The sequence below is a fragment of the Geotrypetes seraphini genome, chromosome 5, assembly GCF_902459505.1.
Source record: "Geotrypetes seraphini chromosome 5, aGeoSer1.1, whole genome shotgun sequence".
NCBI lineage: Eukaryota > Metazoa > Chordata > Amphibia > Gymnophiona > Dermophiidae > Geotrypetes > Geotrypetes seraphini.
In genome coordinates, this window is record NC_047088.1 from 214,677,921 (window position 1) to 214,694,696 (window position 16,776).

General features: G+C 37.5%; 1 protein-coding gene across 15 annotated transcripts in view; it reads left to right on the top strand.

Annotated features, from left to right (window-relative positions):
• Nucleotides 1-16,776, top strand: part of BAZ2B (bromodomain adjacent to zinc finger domain 2B) — a 535,524-nt gene that overhangs the window by 199,676 nt on the left and 319,072 nt on the right. The window lies entirely within an intron of this gene.

Genomic DNA, 16,776 nt, shown 5'->3' on the forward strand with positions numbered 1-16,776 from the left:
GAACTGGGTCTTGCAGAAGTGTGGTACTCACAGCTTTCAGCACCTCCCACATTGCCAGTGGAGTATAGTGCCCCCTTCAGTTTTTCCTTTTGCAAGCGAACTGTGCAGAGGTGTTTCTGATCTGCTCTGCTTCACTTTTCTTTTTTTCATTGAAAGCTCAGGGGACCATTAACAGACTTTTGTAATGAGTAGTAAACATTTTCCCTTCATAAGATAATTGAAATGAGGGGATAGGGATGGGTGGGAGGGATGATATATTAATAGAATGTATATTGTATAATATAATATAAATGAATATTTTTGATGTGATGAGGATGGGAGGGGAGGTTAACTTTCATGAATGTCAGTTGATGATAATAATAGTAATACAAGTGATGTTATTTCAATTCAAATGTTATTTCTTGATACACTTGATGTAAGTTGTAAAATGAATAAAATTTTTAATGGTTTTGGTGCCCTGAGACCCCTTATTTAGAGGATCTCTGCCTGGGAAAGGATACAGGTTCCACAGGCTGGACTGCAGCTTCGCAGGGCAAACCTTTGGGTGGACCTGTGGAGCCAGCCTGCTGTGTACCACTTCCAAGCTCGGGGTCCATTCCCCTGGGAGCCAATTTGCCTTCTGAGTTTTACAGAGGCTTAAGTGTCTGAAGGTGCCCTAAGTAAGAACCCTCGGGATATCAGGGTGCTAGCTGTGTGCTTCGAGATTCCTTAGGGGTGGAGGTCTTGGTCAGGGTCAGTCCAACTGGCAGCCTGAAGATTCTTTTTTTTTTTTCTGTTTTAAGTTTTTTATTCATTTTTCATATAACAACAAGTATACAATCTAAATTCATACAAATTCATTAAGTATACACTTGACATTCTTTCATACCTTACTGTAAATATAGCATTTCATTATATACTCTTTTACTATAATTTTTAAACAGCATATAATACTTAATAAGTAATAAGTATATCAACTATTACTCAATTATAACCCCCCTCCCTCCCCTTACTTTGGGAAATGCATACAATAAAACAAAATATAATGTTAAATTATTTATATTTTATGATGAATAAAATAAACTCACCCACCACCCCCCTTATCAAATATCTTATTATGGGAAAATTATATCATTCATTGCAAAAGTCTGTTAATAGTCCCCAAATCTTCTTAAACTTATCTATATACCCTTTTTGTGTTGTACGTTAAAATAATAGAAGGCCTAGTGGCACAACACCTCACCGAATATCTGGAAAAACATAACCTACTCCACCCCTCACAATCAGGATTCCGAACTAACCATAGTACAGAAACACTACTTGTCACATTACTAGATACAGCCCGACAACACATCAGTAAAGGAAAAAAAATGATATTAATACAATTAGACCTCTCCACAGCATTTGACCTAGTTGACCACACCTTATTACTACAAATTCTCGATGCCATAGGAATCTCAGGCAAGGTCTACAAATGGTTTCAGGGGTTCCTCAAATCTAGAACCTACAGGGTAAAATACAATGATATCAAATCAGAACCATGGACAAATCCCTGCGGAGTTCCACAAGGATCACCTCTCTCACCTACGCTCTTCAACCTCTTTATCTCCTCCCTAGGAGCCACTTTAGATACCCTAGATGTCACATCTTTCAGCTATGCTGATGACATCACCATAATCCTCCCATTCGACCCATCAGAGACCACCACCACAACAAAGCTAGAAACAACCTTAGACACAGTAGAAAAATGGATGATGGATCACAAACTAAAACTAAATTCTGAAAAAACAAAATTCCTTTTGCTCGAAAAAGCCCAAACACCTACCATCACTGAACTGAAAATCAAAAATACCAAATACCCAATACAACCCGAACTAAAACTCCTAGGAGTTACGATAGACAGATGTTGCACAATGCAGCCCCAGATCAACAAAACAACCCAGAAAGCTTTTCTAACCATGAGAAATCTCCGTAAAATCAGAAAATTCTTTGACCAAGCACAATTTAGACTAATCGTCCAATCCCTAGTCTTAGGTCTGCTGGATTATTGCAACTCCCTATATCTTCCTTGTCCAGCCACTATGATAAAACAACTCCAGACCATACAAAACACCGCCCTCAGATTGATCTACTCACTCAAAAAATATGATCACATAGCAACTGCCTTCTTAGACTCTCACTGGCTACCCATACAAGCACGAATCCAATTCAAATTCTACTGCCTGATATTCAAAGCATTACACGGCTCTTCCCCCTCCTATCTAAATAACCGCTTAAACCAAATCTCCACCTCAAGACACAGAAGAACCTCGAACCCTTTCGCCTTCCCCCCACTCAAAGGCACACAACGCAAGAAAATGTTTGACAACCTTCTAGCAACACAAGCAGCAAAAATCAACCATTCCATCTCCAATCTTATGACAATATCAGACAACTTCAAAACATTCAGAAAAGAAATCAAAACCCTGCTTTTCAAAAAATTCATCCAAATATCTTAACCCCTCCTCTTTTACCTCCAGAAGATTCACCTACCTTCAGATAACCTTCCCCCAAATTACCCACCTTAACACCTTCCAATTAAACAAATACCATAAATAGATTGTAACCTACCCTCTCTAACTGAATTCCATATGTATTTTTCATACAGTTCTTCACTGTCAGTTTAATTTCCATCCTATAAATTCACATAGAATTTTTCTTTTTTCAACCATCTTTATTTTCTCTTCTTTATTAATTTCCAGGTACTTTAGTTAGATTGTGAGCCTTCGGGACAGTAAGGGAATTTTTTAAGTACCTTCTTACTTCTCATTTATAATCTTAATGTATATTTTCTTCAAATCGCTTAGAACCTAACGGATGTAGCGGTATATAAGAAATAAATTACATTACATTACAAATGTACGCTCCATTTTATATATATGGCATACTGAATTCCACCAAAAGTTATAATTTAACCTGTCATAGTTTTTCCAATTGTGTGTTATTTGTTGAACTGCTACTCCAGTTAATATAAATAAAAGTTTGTTGTTATTTGAAGAAATTTGGCTCTTTGCTCTCATTGCTGTGCCAAATAAAATCGTATCATATGTCAAGACTACCGGATTCTCCAACATCCTATTTATTTGAGGCCAAATTGATTTCCAAAATAATAATATGAATGGACAATAAAATAATCTAATCTAATGTCCACGCCTCAAGATGACAGTGCCAGCATCTATTAGACTTAGAACTATCAAGTTTTTGTAAACGAACAGGGGTCCAAAAAGCTCTATGTAAAAAAAAAAACATGTTTGTCTCATAGATGCTGAGACTGTACATCTTAACCTCCAAGACCACAGTCGTGGCCATTGAGATGCAGTAATCTGATGCTTAATCTCAATGCTCCAAATGTCTCTAAGACCATGTTTTTGTTTTTTAGTTACAAATTCAGATATTAATTTATACCACATTGCGGCCTGGTGACCCATAGAATCTATCTGAAAACATAAGAATTCCAGGCTATGATAATTATTAAGATTTTTCCAATCAGGAAACCCCGCCTGAATGGCCTGCTTCAATTGCAACCACCTGAAATATTGCGATTTATTTAAACCAAATTTATGTTGCAATTGTGAAAACTCAAGCAGTTTACCTTTGTTTATCACATCCTCTAAAGTACGAATTCCAGCCATCATCCAATATTTCCAGATGATTTTAAAACCACCAACTTTGATCTTGGGGTTTAGCCAAATTGAGTTGTTGATTTATTTATTGGAACAGGAGTTAGACTACTTATATACCTTAAAGTTTTCCAGGTATCAACAAATATTTTATTTCCTTATATAACCTTGGCATTTGAATACTAATAACATGACTAAGATGTAAAGGAAACATAAGTCTCCATTCTAACCAGAACCAATCTGGTATATTTTCAATGGGCTCTGGGAGGATCCAATACATACCTTGACGCAGAATATAGGCCTGATGGTACCTATAAAAATTTGGAAAATTTACCCCACCCTCCGCAGTTGTTCTTTGCAAAGACACTAAAGCAATTCTAGGAATTTTACCTAACCAAATAAATTTTGTTAAAACCCTATTTAATTTTTTATAAAAAGATCCCTGAAAGAAAATTGGTATCATGCCCATTTGGTAACAAACTACAGGTAAAATCATCATTTTAACAGTTTGTACTCTCCCCCACCAAGATAAATGTAATGGATTCCATTGCTCGCACATTTCTGTCACCTTCTGTAATAAATTTTTTTCATTAACTTTCATTGCATCTTCCACTGTTTTTGCAATCCAAATTGCTAAATATTTTAAACCATCTTCCTTCAAAATAAAAGAAAATTGATCAAATAATCCTTTCGTACAATGTATATTTAGTGGAAGAACTTCTGATTTATTCCAATTTATTTTATAACCTGAAAATTTTCCAAATTTCTCAATCAATTCAAGCAAGTATGGAATGGTTGTTTCCGGATTTCTCAAATAAAGTAATATATCATCCGCATATGCTGATACTTTATATTCTCTATCTGAACGCGGAATACCCTGTATCTCCTTCACCTGTTGTATAGCTAATAGTAAGGGTTCCAAAACAATATCTGTATAAAGTAAAAATATATTAACCTGCACTTTACTTTAGAAAAGAATCGTGGCTGGTGTGAGGGAAACGAGAGAGAGGAAAGGATGAGGGTTATTGTTGGGCAGACTGGATGGACCACTCGGGTCTTTATCTGCCGTCATTTACTATGTTACTATGTTACTATGTTTACTATGTTACTAATATCAAAAAGCAAAGGAGACAAGGGACAACCTTGTCTAACCCCCCTCTGCAAAATAAACCGTTCTGAAAAAGTATTATTAATATACAATCTAGCAGCAGGGGAGCTATACAACGCTTTTATTATTTGTATAAATCCTGAACCTATACCAAACCAATCCATTGCCTGATACATGAAGGTCCATTCTACTCGGTCAAAAGCCTTCTCTGCATCCAATGAAACAGAAAAAGCCGGGTCATTAATGGCATTTGTCAAATAAACATATGAAATGCCAATCTAGTATTATGAGATGAATGTCTTTGAGCAACGAATCCCGTTTGATGCATACCTATAATGAAAGGGAGAGCTTTAGCCAATCTTAAAGCTAATGTCTTAGCCAAAATTTTCCCATCTACATTTATTAAAGAAATAGGTCTATAATTTGAAACCAAAGTGGGATCTTTATTTGGCTTAGGCAAAACCATAGTTAACGATTCTGCCATAGTACCTATAATACAACCCTTATTTAGTTGAGTCTGATATAAATTTAATAAATAGGGCATTATGATATTTTGAAATGATTTATAAAACTTCACTGTGTAACCATCTCCACCTGGAGCGGATCCAACTCTAAGAGATTTCAAAGCTGTTTCTAATTCTTTTAATGATATTGGCTCTTCCAAACTTCGTTTTATATGTTCAGGAATCTTTGGTCCCTCTAATAACTTCAAAAATTCTAACCCATCCTTTTCCTTTTCTAAATAAGACTCAGAAGAATACAGATCTTTATAAAATTTTAAAAATTGATTCATAATAGGTTTAATTTGAGATAAAGTCTCACCATTCTCATTTTTAATGGCAACTATTTTTGTTTTTCTTTTTTTCGCTTTAAGATAATTTGCTAGCATTCTTCCCGCCTTATTTGAGTTTCCATAATACAAAGCTTGCTGGGAAAACAAATCTTTCCTTCTCAGTTTAGAAGAAATTTGATTATATTTACCTTTAACTTTTAAAAGTTCCTGCTGTATCGAATATTCCCATTTTTCAATTAATTTTGATTCCAAAGATTTAACTAATTTTTCCAATTCTGAAAATTGTTTTTGCTCCTGCTTTCTAAGCAAAGCTGAATAAGAAATAATTTGTCCTCTCATATATGCTTTAAAAGCATCCCATAAAATCTCTACTGATATTTCTTCTGTATCATTAATTTGAAAGTAATCTTTCATTTTTATTAAAAGAATTTCACAAAACCTTGTATCTGCAAGCAATGCATTATCTAATCTCCATATAGGCCTATTACTATTCTGATCTATTATTTTAATTTCAATCCACACTCCACCATGATCAGATAGGATAATTGGATCAATGACAGCCTGTGTGACTTGATGTACTAATTGATTTGAAACAAAAATGTAATCTATTCTAGAAAAAGAATTATGAACATGGGAGCAAAACGAAAATTCCCGACCATCAAAATGAAGTATACGCCAAATATCTTTTAAATCACAAGATTGTACCAAATTATCCAAACCTAATGATTTTATAAATCTCCTCGGATTTTTATCCATCAATGGATCCATAACAGCACTGAAATCCCCAGCTACCACTAAATTAGAAGCAGCCAGCGGAAGAATCAATTGTTGCAGAGTTTTAAAAAATTCATTTTGGTTCGAATTAGGGGCGTATACATTAAAAAGCATCATGGTGGTATTTCCCATGCCCATTTCCACATATACCCATCTTCCAAGAGGATCATCTGCCTTAAATTTAAATGAAGCAGAACATTTTTTATTTACTAATATAGCAACACCCGCTTTTTTCCCTATTGCTGAAGAGAAATAGCATTGTTTGACCCAATCACCTTTTAGTTTTTTAGATTCATTATTCGACAGGTGAGTCTCTTGTATACAACAAATATTTGCATTCGGTCTTTTTAAAAATAATAGTGCCTTTTTTCTTTTTATCGGGTGATTAAGACCATTAACATTCAGAGACATTATCTTAAGATCCATTAGTTATTAATATAATACGTAATGTCACAATCAAATCTTGAATACCATTTAAGAAATCAATTTTCCCATAAATAAGATAAACCAAAAAATTTTCTCCTTTACCCAAACCCTCAAAACTTAATTCCCTCCCATACCCTCCCTCCCCACCCCATATATGCACGAACACTTGGAAACGCAAAATAAGATCAGATCTAACACCACTCCTCACAAGCTAAAAATTACATTTTGTATTATTTGCTCCACAATATTAAAATACATAATACAACTTTTATAAGATAGAATAACCACATACCCCTCTTTTCCAATTCATAGGGGATAAAATACCATTGTAAATTAACACTAAGAAAATTATTAATTCACTCCTGCCTATTAGAAACTAAGTTAATAATTTGTTTTTAAATTTTGAACGTATACTTTTAATGAAACCAATTCAATATCCTATATGTATTATAACTGTCTGTTATCCAAAATTTGATATGACCAAATGAATTAAATTCATATTAAATATCCTGAATTCTTATATATAAAACATATTCCAGAATAAGATTTCAAAGATCCTTTAAACAAACATATTACTTTCCATAAATCCAATCCTTCAAACCCTTAATAACTCAATATGCAATATAAGTTAAATTAATTAACTTATCAACTTAAATATCTATATTCCATTCATCCCCCAAAACAATTTAAGTCTTGGAACATTAATCTAATTTTAGTCAAGTATTAGAAACTATAAATCAATATGCACTGCTCATTCTATTTCATTCAAACCAATCAATCACTAATAAAAGATAAAATATACTTACAAAATTTTCATAACCCATCCTCAATCCCACCAATACGCATTCACTTTAATATCTCAACAAAATGATAACATCAGTGAGACATATCATTAGACTATCACTTCGTATATATCATAACGTACCTAAATCAATAACTGAATAAATAAATACAAATTAAAACCATAAAACATGTATAATTTCTTCAAATATATTATTGCTCCTTTATAAAACTACTTCTTTTACTCTCATCACAATCGCCATTTAGATTTTTCTTCTTCTTTTTTTTTTTTTTTTATAAATTTACCACCTTGAAATGCTGTCATGTTCTATTGTAAAGATATTCTTAAGATCTAACAAGCCTGTTTATTCCATTTTACTTTTATATGCCACTCCATTTAAACCAGTTTAAAGGAAATGTAGGGAGCGTCTTTTTATTCACAGAGTCATCTCCAAATATTCTGTATCAGTTTTGCTGTTAATATATTCCAAACCATGTTCCTCTGACGTAAAAAATGAAATCGGCACTTCCGTAACCGCCCTTTTTTTTCCCCCCCCCTCCTCCTTAAGATCGCGACTCTTCCTCTAAGGACGTAACGTGAAATTCTCCATACCTCTTCATTTCCGGTATAGTTCATTGGTTGAACAGACGATTTCCTCCCATTACAGACGCATCAACGTAGTTAGTCAGCGAAGCACAAGCACAGTACACTTTCCCGCATGTATTCAGGACAACCACCAAAAGATTGCCTCATGTCGGCCAATTTGCCAACAGTTCATCCAGGATCAATGAAAAAGATGACCGAAGAATCCCATAAACACATTCCATCCATGTAAGTCATCACTGACATCATCAACGACATGCTGATCCGATTCCAATCTCATGGCAGTATCCCTTCGTTATTATTTAAAGTAAGTTGAACATTCCAGCAATCCAAACAGTCATCATGTTTTGTATTTTCTTAGTTATTTTAAATTTGTTCCGCAGTAGTGAAAATATAACAAAAGCAATAATAATATGATCATATCAGCCTTTTCAAAATAAAATTCCACAACTTATTCAATCAAGAAGTCATTGGTTGTTCAAATTGTTCTAAAAACTCTATTAATTTTTTATGATCGGTGAAATTTTGAGTTTTATTTCCCAAAGTTACTTTCATAACCGCTGGGTAAAGAAGCCCATATCTTGCCCCCAGTGCCTTTAATTGTGGCCTTAAGTCCAATAATTGCTTTCTTTTAAGGGCTGTTTCCCTAGCAAAATCAGGCACAATGTGTATTCGTGCGTCCTGGCCTCTTAGATTTTTGTTCTCTTTGGCAAGTTGACAAATTTCTACCACATGTTGATATCTTAGTAATTTAAATATCAAAGTCCTTGGACCCTTTTGCGATGTTGTTTTTTGTCCCGGTATCCTGTGCGCTCTTTCAATTTCAAGAGGCATTTTAGACTTCAAAGGTAACACTTTAGGAAGGAATTGCTCTAAGAAAGTTATGGGATCATTTTTTTCCACTCCTTCTGGCATCCCACTCCTTCTGGCACTCCTTCTGGCATCTGGCGCAAATTATTTCTCTTTTCTCTATTCAAACAATCTTCCAGGTCCCTCTTTACTGTTTCCAATTCTTTCCAGGCTTTTTTATTTTGCATGACTTCAGTATGCACTTCTTCAGATTTTTCTTCTAAATGGGTTATTTTACTATCTACTATATCAACTCTTTTAGTAAGAATGGCTACATCATCAATTGCCTTTTGGAGTTGTCTTTTTATATCTAATACGATATCTTTAATCTGTCGTATTTCTACCATCACATCAGAATCTTCTTTTGAAGGCAACAGAACTTTTGAAGGAGTCCCTGGTTCCGGCTTTGATCGCTTGTTACTACCTGTACCCGATCCTCCGGCTCCTGCATCGCTTTTATTTTGTTTACCCGATGCCATTTCCTGATGATCCCCAAACTTTTTTTCCTCCAAATTATAGATATTAGAGCTTTTTTGTAAATATAAGAGCTTGCTTAACACGGAGCTCGGCTATTACCCGACCATTTGCTTGCGTGTCCAAGCCATGCCCCCCAGCCTGAAGATTCAAGGATTGTAGTAATTTGGAGAAGTTTCTGAGGCAGAAAATCTTTTCCATTCACTTCGGCTGCAGGGAAAAGCTGACAGGCAGGCACTGTACAGAAAGAACTGTGAGTACAACCCCATTATTTCCTATGAGAAAATGGGGGGAGGGGAGGGAAGGGGTGGTCTGAAAAAGTCATTTTTTAAAGTTTCCAAGGGTAGAGCTCAGGTCTCCCACCTCTAAAGCCCCTGTTTTCTAGTTTTTTTTGTTTTTTCCATAGGCCGTTTTGGCGTGATTTTTCCTGCGTTGGCCATCTTGGATTTTAAGCTATCTTTTTTTCTAAAAGCTTTTATCTACCTCAAAACTCCTCAATTTTTACAAAAATCAATAGGTATGGACTCCTGAGCATGTGCTAACATGATTTCATGTGTCAGTTGTGCCAGATTGTCGGTGGAGGAGCGTCCATGTACAGCATACTAAGGCACATGCAAGGAGGGTGTGAGAGCTTCGGGCGTATCCCCATCCATGTCTTTCAAGGCTGGAGAACCGTCCTGGGCCCAGGAGATGGAGGAAAAATTCCTCCCAGCACCCAAAACTGGTGAGGGTGTGAAGCGCTGGCACATGGAGTCCTTGGATCCCACAAAAGCCTCAATAGAGGTCCGTCAGAAGTCAGTTATTGCCCCTGTGCAAGGGTTCTCTCTGGAATTTGTCCATCTCATGTGGAGAGCATTTTTAATGGACCCGGGCTGTTTTTCGCAGAAAGCACATTGCAGTATTTTCAGGGAGTGGCTTCACTTCCAGGAATAAATGATCCGGTTCCCAGTGTCAATGATCATTCAGCCCCAGATTGGCCAAGTTGGAAGTCCGATTCCATGCCTCTTTTATCTCAGGGCACTAGCTCAATCCTGGATAACTCTGATTCCATTTTTGATTCTGTCAAGCAGGATGCCTCAGTTGCTCTTCATCAGGATGATGACCCTTCCATACGCCAACTGTTTGAGTTGGTTTCGGTCCACCGTTTTGATGCGGTCAAGGAGTTGAAATTTGAAATACAGCCTTCCACTTCTCAGTGTATTCCACATCCTGAAGACTCTTTAAAAGTGTCGAAAGCTATGTCCAGGCTTTATCCCATTGCCCCAGAGTTTCAGCTGTTTGATCAGTTGAAGGCAAACTCTATAGTGGCTCAGTACCAAGCACACATCCCTCCCTAGCAAAGAAGTAGTGATTCTAAAGGATTCACAGGATTGCAGGTTGGACACGAGACTAAAATGGGTGCCCTCAGTGGAGGAGGACATCTGATCCCATGTGGTGCTGGAAGATATGGATTATGTAGTGGATGCCTTAAATGACCTCATTAGGGTCCTAAGCAAAGTCTTGGCATATGCGGTCTCTGCTTACAGGATGCTCTGGATCAGGCAGTGAGCCGGTGACTCAGCTTCTAAAGCAATCTTAAGCAGAGCCCGCTATGGGCTCCCATTCCGGAGGTCCTGGCAGAGAAAGATCTGGCAGTAGCTTCCCTCAAGGTACAAGTGGCAAGCCTCTTATGCTTAAGAGCACAAAGTGGTTCAGTTTTGCTTAAAGCTCATCCAGATGTGACTAGATTTCTAAGAGGTGCTCCATTTAAGGCCACCATTGCATTATCCTTTTCCGACATGGAACCTTAACATTGTTTTGAAGGGCCTTACTAAAGCCCCTTTTGAGCCACTCAGACACATCCCTTTTGAACGTCATGGTCAAGGTAGTGATCCTTGTGGCAATCATCTTGGCAACATGTATTTCAGAGCTGAAAGCTCTCTTGTAGAGAGCACTTTCTCAGGATCACAGAGATCAGAGTAACCCTCTATGCTGTTCCTTCTTTCCTTCCGAAAGTTGTTTCCGATCTGGTCTCCTGTTTTTCTGCTGACACTAGTTTCTACCTTGCTTTCATCAAACTTTTCAACTATTTGACCCAGCTGCGTGAGTTCATGGTGCCTGCATTTGAGACAGACTCTTGATAAAGGCATGTATGCCGAAACACTGCCAGTGTTGAGTCTTCGAGCTATTGTGACATATTCTCCAATAAAGTGATTTTTTGAACTATATACCCTTGGCTGAACTTCTGACATCTTGTCCTCACGACTCCTCGTTGTGTGCTACCCTAGACATTGCCATTGCTCTGGTATCTCACCATATGTACAGACACTAGAAGAATGTAACAGAATGGAAGATTAGGTTCTTACCTTTGTTAATCTTCTTTTTGTTAATCTCTGGAGTCCATATGGCCCACTCTCTTTTTCCTCAGTAATGCCTGCTTTTCTGCCTTGGATATTTCTCATTTCCAGGCCTCAAATTCTTCTCCTGCCAGCCAGATGGTCATGTATAAGGTTGACCTGTATATGCAAGTGCATTATTCAGCCTCTAGCTCCTTTGATGTTACTGCCTGTTGCACACAGCAAGTTGGTTGTTATTGCTGCTATGTTTTTTGCGTGTTTTCTATTATAAGCTGCAGAGCAGAACTGTATGATGTCAATGGGGAAATTCTCTGTACCCCTTCTTCTTTGTGTTTTATTCCAGTGGTGATTTATTGCTTTGGGCCAAAACTGAAGGGGGCACTATACTCCACTGGCAATGTGGGAGGTGCTGAAAGCTGTGAGTATCACACTTCTGTAAGACCCGGTTCACAGATTTGGCTTGAACACCATACGTACGGACTCCAGAGAAGATTGACAGAAGTAAGAATCTAATCTTCCAATACTGCTACTATTTATTATTTCTATAGTGCTACCAGATGCATGCAATACTGTACATCAAACACACAAGAGATTGTCCCTGCTCAAACGAGCTTACAATCTAGTTATGGAAGACACATTGGACAAAAATAGTGAATCAATATATTCTGCTTATGTAGGGAAAAATAAAGGGAGAAGAGGTAGAGGGTAGGGGCTACAGAGGGAATAACAAACAGATGTGGTGCTTTGCAGATTGGTAGGGTTAAGACCTAAATGTAGTTTCAAAAAAAGCTTAGATTTGAATCCTGCCAGAGACAGATCCTGACATACCGAGTCAGGCAGGTTGTTTCAGGCATACACCACAGCAAGACAGAAGGGATGGAGTCGGGAGTTGACTGTAGAGGAGAAGAGTACAGACAAGTGAGACATAATTGACGAATAAAATTCCCGGGGTGGAGTGTAGGGAGAGATAAGAGAGGAGATATATTGAGGAGCTGCAGAGTGAATTCATTTGTAAGTCAGTAATTCATTTGTAAGAGAAGTTTGAACTGTATGTGGAAGTGGACAGAGAGCAATGAAGCAACTTTGGGGGGGTATCGTGAGCATTATGACCTTGGTGGAATAAGAGGCAGGTAGCAGAATTCTGAACAGACTGAAGGAGAGAGAGATGGCTTAGCAGAAGACTTGTAAGAAGCATGTTGCAGTAATCTAAGTGAGAGGTGACGAGAGCGTGGATGAGGAACTTGGCAGCATGTTCAGAAGAAAAGTCCAGATTTTAGCGATGTTGTATAGAAAGAAGCAACAAGTTTGGGTAGTCTGATGGATATGTGAAGAGAACGAGAGAGATGAGTCAAAGATAACCCCAAGGTTGCAGGCTGACGAGACAGGGAAGATAAGAGCGTTATCTACCAAAATAGAGAATGGAGGAAGTGGAGAGGCAGCATAAAATCTGTTTTACGTCTTGGGATCTTGCCAGGCACCTGTGACTTGGGTTGGCCACTGCTGTAAACAGGAAACTGGACTTGATGGACCTTCGGTCTGCCCAGTATGGCAATTCTTATGTTATGTTCATGTGTAACACACTTTGATTTTAACCACAGAAAGGTGGTATATCAAGCCCCATGCCCAATAAATGAGTTATTTCAAGAATTTTGTTCTTGCATGTGGGCTACCTTTAACTTTTAAAATTGCCTAGTTCTTCAGCTGTTTTTTTAAAGATTAATATTTTTGTACCACCTATTAGTACTGTTTTCAGGTCCTGAGTGGCTTTTTATTTCATTCAAAAATTTAGGGCTCCTTTTACAAAGCCGTGGTAGAGGTTTCTACCTTGTGCCAGTGAGGTAAATGTTCCGATGCTCAAAGGAATTACATGAGTGTCAGAGCATTTACCTCTAACACAGCTTCATAAAAGCCAGCATTAATCATTTAATTTGATGTTGACCAAGTTTTTCAATGATATTTTAAAAAGAATGCACACAGTAGCTTTAAAAAGTATGGGTGTTGTGGCAAGACCATATCTGTTGCATATACTCATAAGTAGTGCTCTAAGGGCTCCTTTTACGAAGCCGCGTTAACAGCTTTATCGCACACAAATTTTTAGCACGTTCTATCCCCCGCACTAGCCGAAAAACTACTGCCTGCTCAAGAGGAGGCAGTAGCGGCTAGCGCGGCCGGCAAATTAGCGTGCGCTATTATGTGCGTTAAACCGCTAACGCGGCTTCGTAAAAGGAGTCCTAAGTGTCTAGATCCAGATCAGAAGGCCTTTTCCTTATCATTCATGTCAGACCAGTCCAGATAAGTGACTTGCAGGTAGGCTACTCCTGGTAAAGCTGTAATCCAAGATCTCAGTGGATTGTAGGCAACAGTCCTATGGGATAGAGTCTAATCTAATTTTGTTTGGCAACTGAAGATGCTGATGAAATGAACATAGTAATTGGAAGGTTTTATAGGCTACCAATAGTTCTTTTAAGAGCAAAACACTGGTATTTCTGGTTTGCTTGCTAGCTTGATTGGCTGCCTGATCAACTGGCTCCAAACTCCAAGTAATCTTTCTGATTTTTTCTCTAATCACACTCACTGTTAATAAAAGAAGAAACAAATCAGAATCACAATATAATGTTTAATCGAACCTGAAATGTATGAAATCAAACCCTCCTTCACCCGATAAAACTGGATAAGCCAACAATACAACTGAGGAGGACATCTCAATTATTTCTGAACTTCGCAAAATAAAAGAGCTTCTCAACAACAATGTGGCTATATTATGAGATATGAGAAAGGAATTTGAAGACATACATGCTCAAATTGTGGCCTCTCTACAGTTAATGGAGTCTCTATTGACAAGAACAACCACGCTTGAATCCTTAGTCACACAAATCCAAGGTAACACAGCTGCCATTTAAAAAGATCTGCCAAATCGTAGCCGCCAAAATAATATCTGTATTTTAATGCCAAAATAATATCTATATTTTAAGCTTACCCAAAGGAGCAGAAGGCACTGATGTCACCACTTTTCTTCAAAATTGGACATCTAAGTTTTTAAGAACATTTTAAGAATTGCCATACTGGGACAGACCAAAGGTCCATCATGCCCAGTATCCTGTTTCCAACAGTGGCCAACCCAGGTTCCAAGTACTTAGCTAGATCCCAAGTAGTAAAACAGATTTTATGTTGCTTATCATAGGAATAAGCAGTGGATTTCCCCATGGACTTCTCTTTAGGAATTATCCAAACCTTTTTTAAACCCTGCTAAGCTAACTGATTTCACCACATTCTCTGGCATGAAATTCTAGAGTTTAATTACACGTTGCGTGAAGAAATACTTTCTCCGGTTTGTTTTATATCTACTACTTAGTAGCTTCATCATATGTCCCCTAGTCCTAGTATTTTTGGAAAGAGTAAACACGCAATTCACATCTACCCTTTCCACTCCCCTGAGTATTTTATAGACTTCTATCATATCTTCCCTGAGCCATCTCTTCTCTACTTGAAATCGAAAGAGCTCTCCGGACCCCATCCAAGACTCAACAAGACGCCAAATTTCCACACCCTCTTGTGGCTAAATTACTAAGATATCTACATGCTCTGAAAATCCTCATGTTGACAAAAAGCAAAACTACTTCAATTTACTAAGGAAGGAACATTTTAATCATCCCTGACCTGGCTGCCTCCACCACAGCAAAAAGGAATGCTTTCTTGTTACACCAACAAGGCCTTAAAGATATCTGAGCACAATTTGGATTGCTATATTCAGCTCATATGAAAATTATGTATTGCAACAATACCACTACTTATACTGATCCTGATCTTCTTGGAGTCTAGATTCATCAAATTAAAATGGGGTAAATTGTTATACTTAATGAGAACTGTTGCTTAAACCTGTACTGATATACTTCACACTGGTATATCATTAATATTGATATTATCTTTGCTCCTGTATATCTATTTCAGAATAACGCATATCCTTTATATTATCTAAATGCTATTTTTACTTCCTAACTAATCTCATCTTTCTTTTTTATCATGTCTTCATTCTTCCTCCACACAAAAATTATTTTACTTTCTCTCTTTCCTCTGGGAGTTCTTTAAGATATACCGTATTTTTACGCATATAATGCGCACGCTATACACGATTTTAAAAACCACGCAATAACCATGTGCGTAATATCCGTGAGCGCGTTATATAATTTTTTTTACATTGCTGATACCACATTCGGCGACACCCATATGGCAGAGACGGCATTTGCCGCCCCGATAATGCCGCCCCTGCCGTATGGGTAATGTTAAATGCCGCCCGACTTTTAGTGAAGAAATTTTTTTTTCGTTTTTTAATTAACTGCAAAATTTTAATTCTGCTGCACCAATCATCAGATTCCCCCTACTCCTCAGTCGTCGAGTTGTCGGATTCTCTTCCCCCTCCGGTCGGGCCCAAAATACAGGTTACATAGTCACTTTTAAAGGATATTTTCACAGCAATGACTGTTTTCACCTTTACCCCAGTGACATTGGTAGAAATAAAACATTGCTGTACGCCAAAAGTATTCTGATAACAAGCGATCATCATAAACGATGTTATAATATACAGTTGTGGGGTGCAGTAAACCTACATATGCCAGTTTGCAGCAAAAACACCCATTTATTCCTTTAGCCCTTAGTTCTGTAGGCCGAAGTCGACCGGTCTTTCCATTCATCCCGGGTCTTTGTTAATCCTTCTACTGGTTTGATCAGTGGGCCAACTTTATGAATGTAAGCGCCCCTATTCACCCGGTCGAACTCAAATTGCCCCGCTACGATAGAGTTGAGACTAAGTTTTTCAATTCAGAAGTTTTTATTTTGCAGATTTTAATATTTAATCAGCGGTCCAGCGGGTTACTTATAGAACATTCAAATCCCCTTCACACAAATGGGGTGGCAGGAGGAGTTTCAAGTTCAATGAGGAGCATGCGCGGTATACTCGTGGGTGCGCTATAAGGAAATTTTTTTACATAAATGCTTTG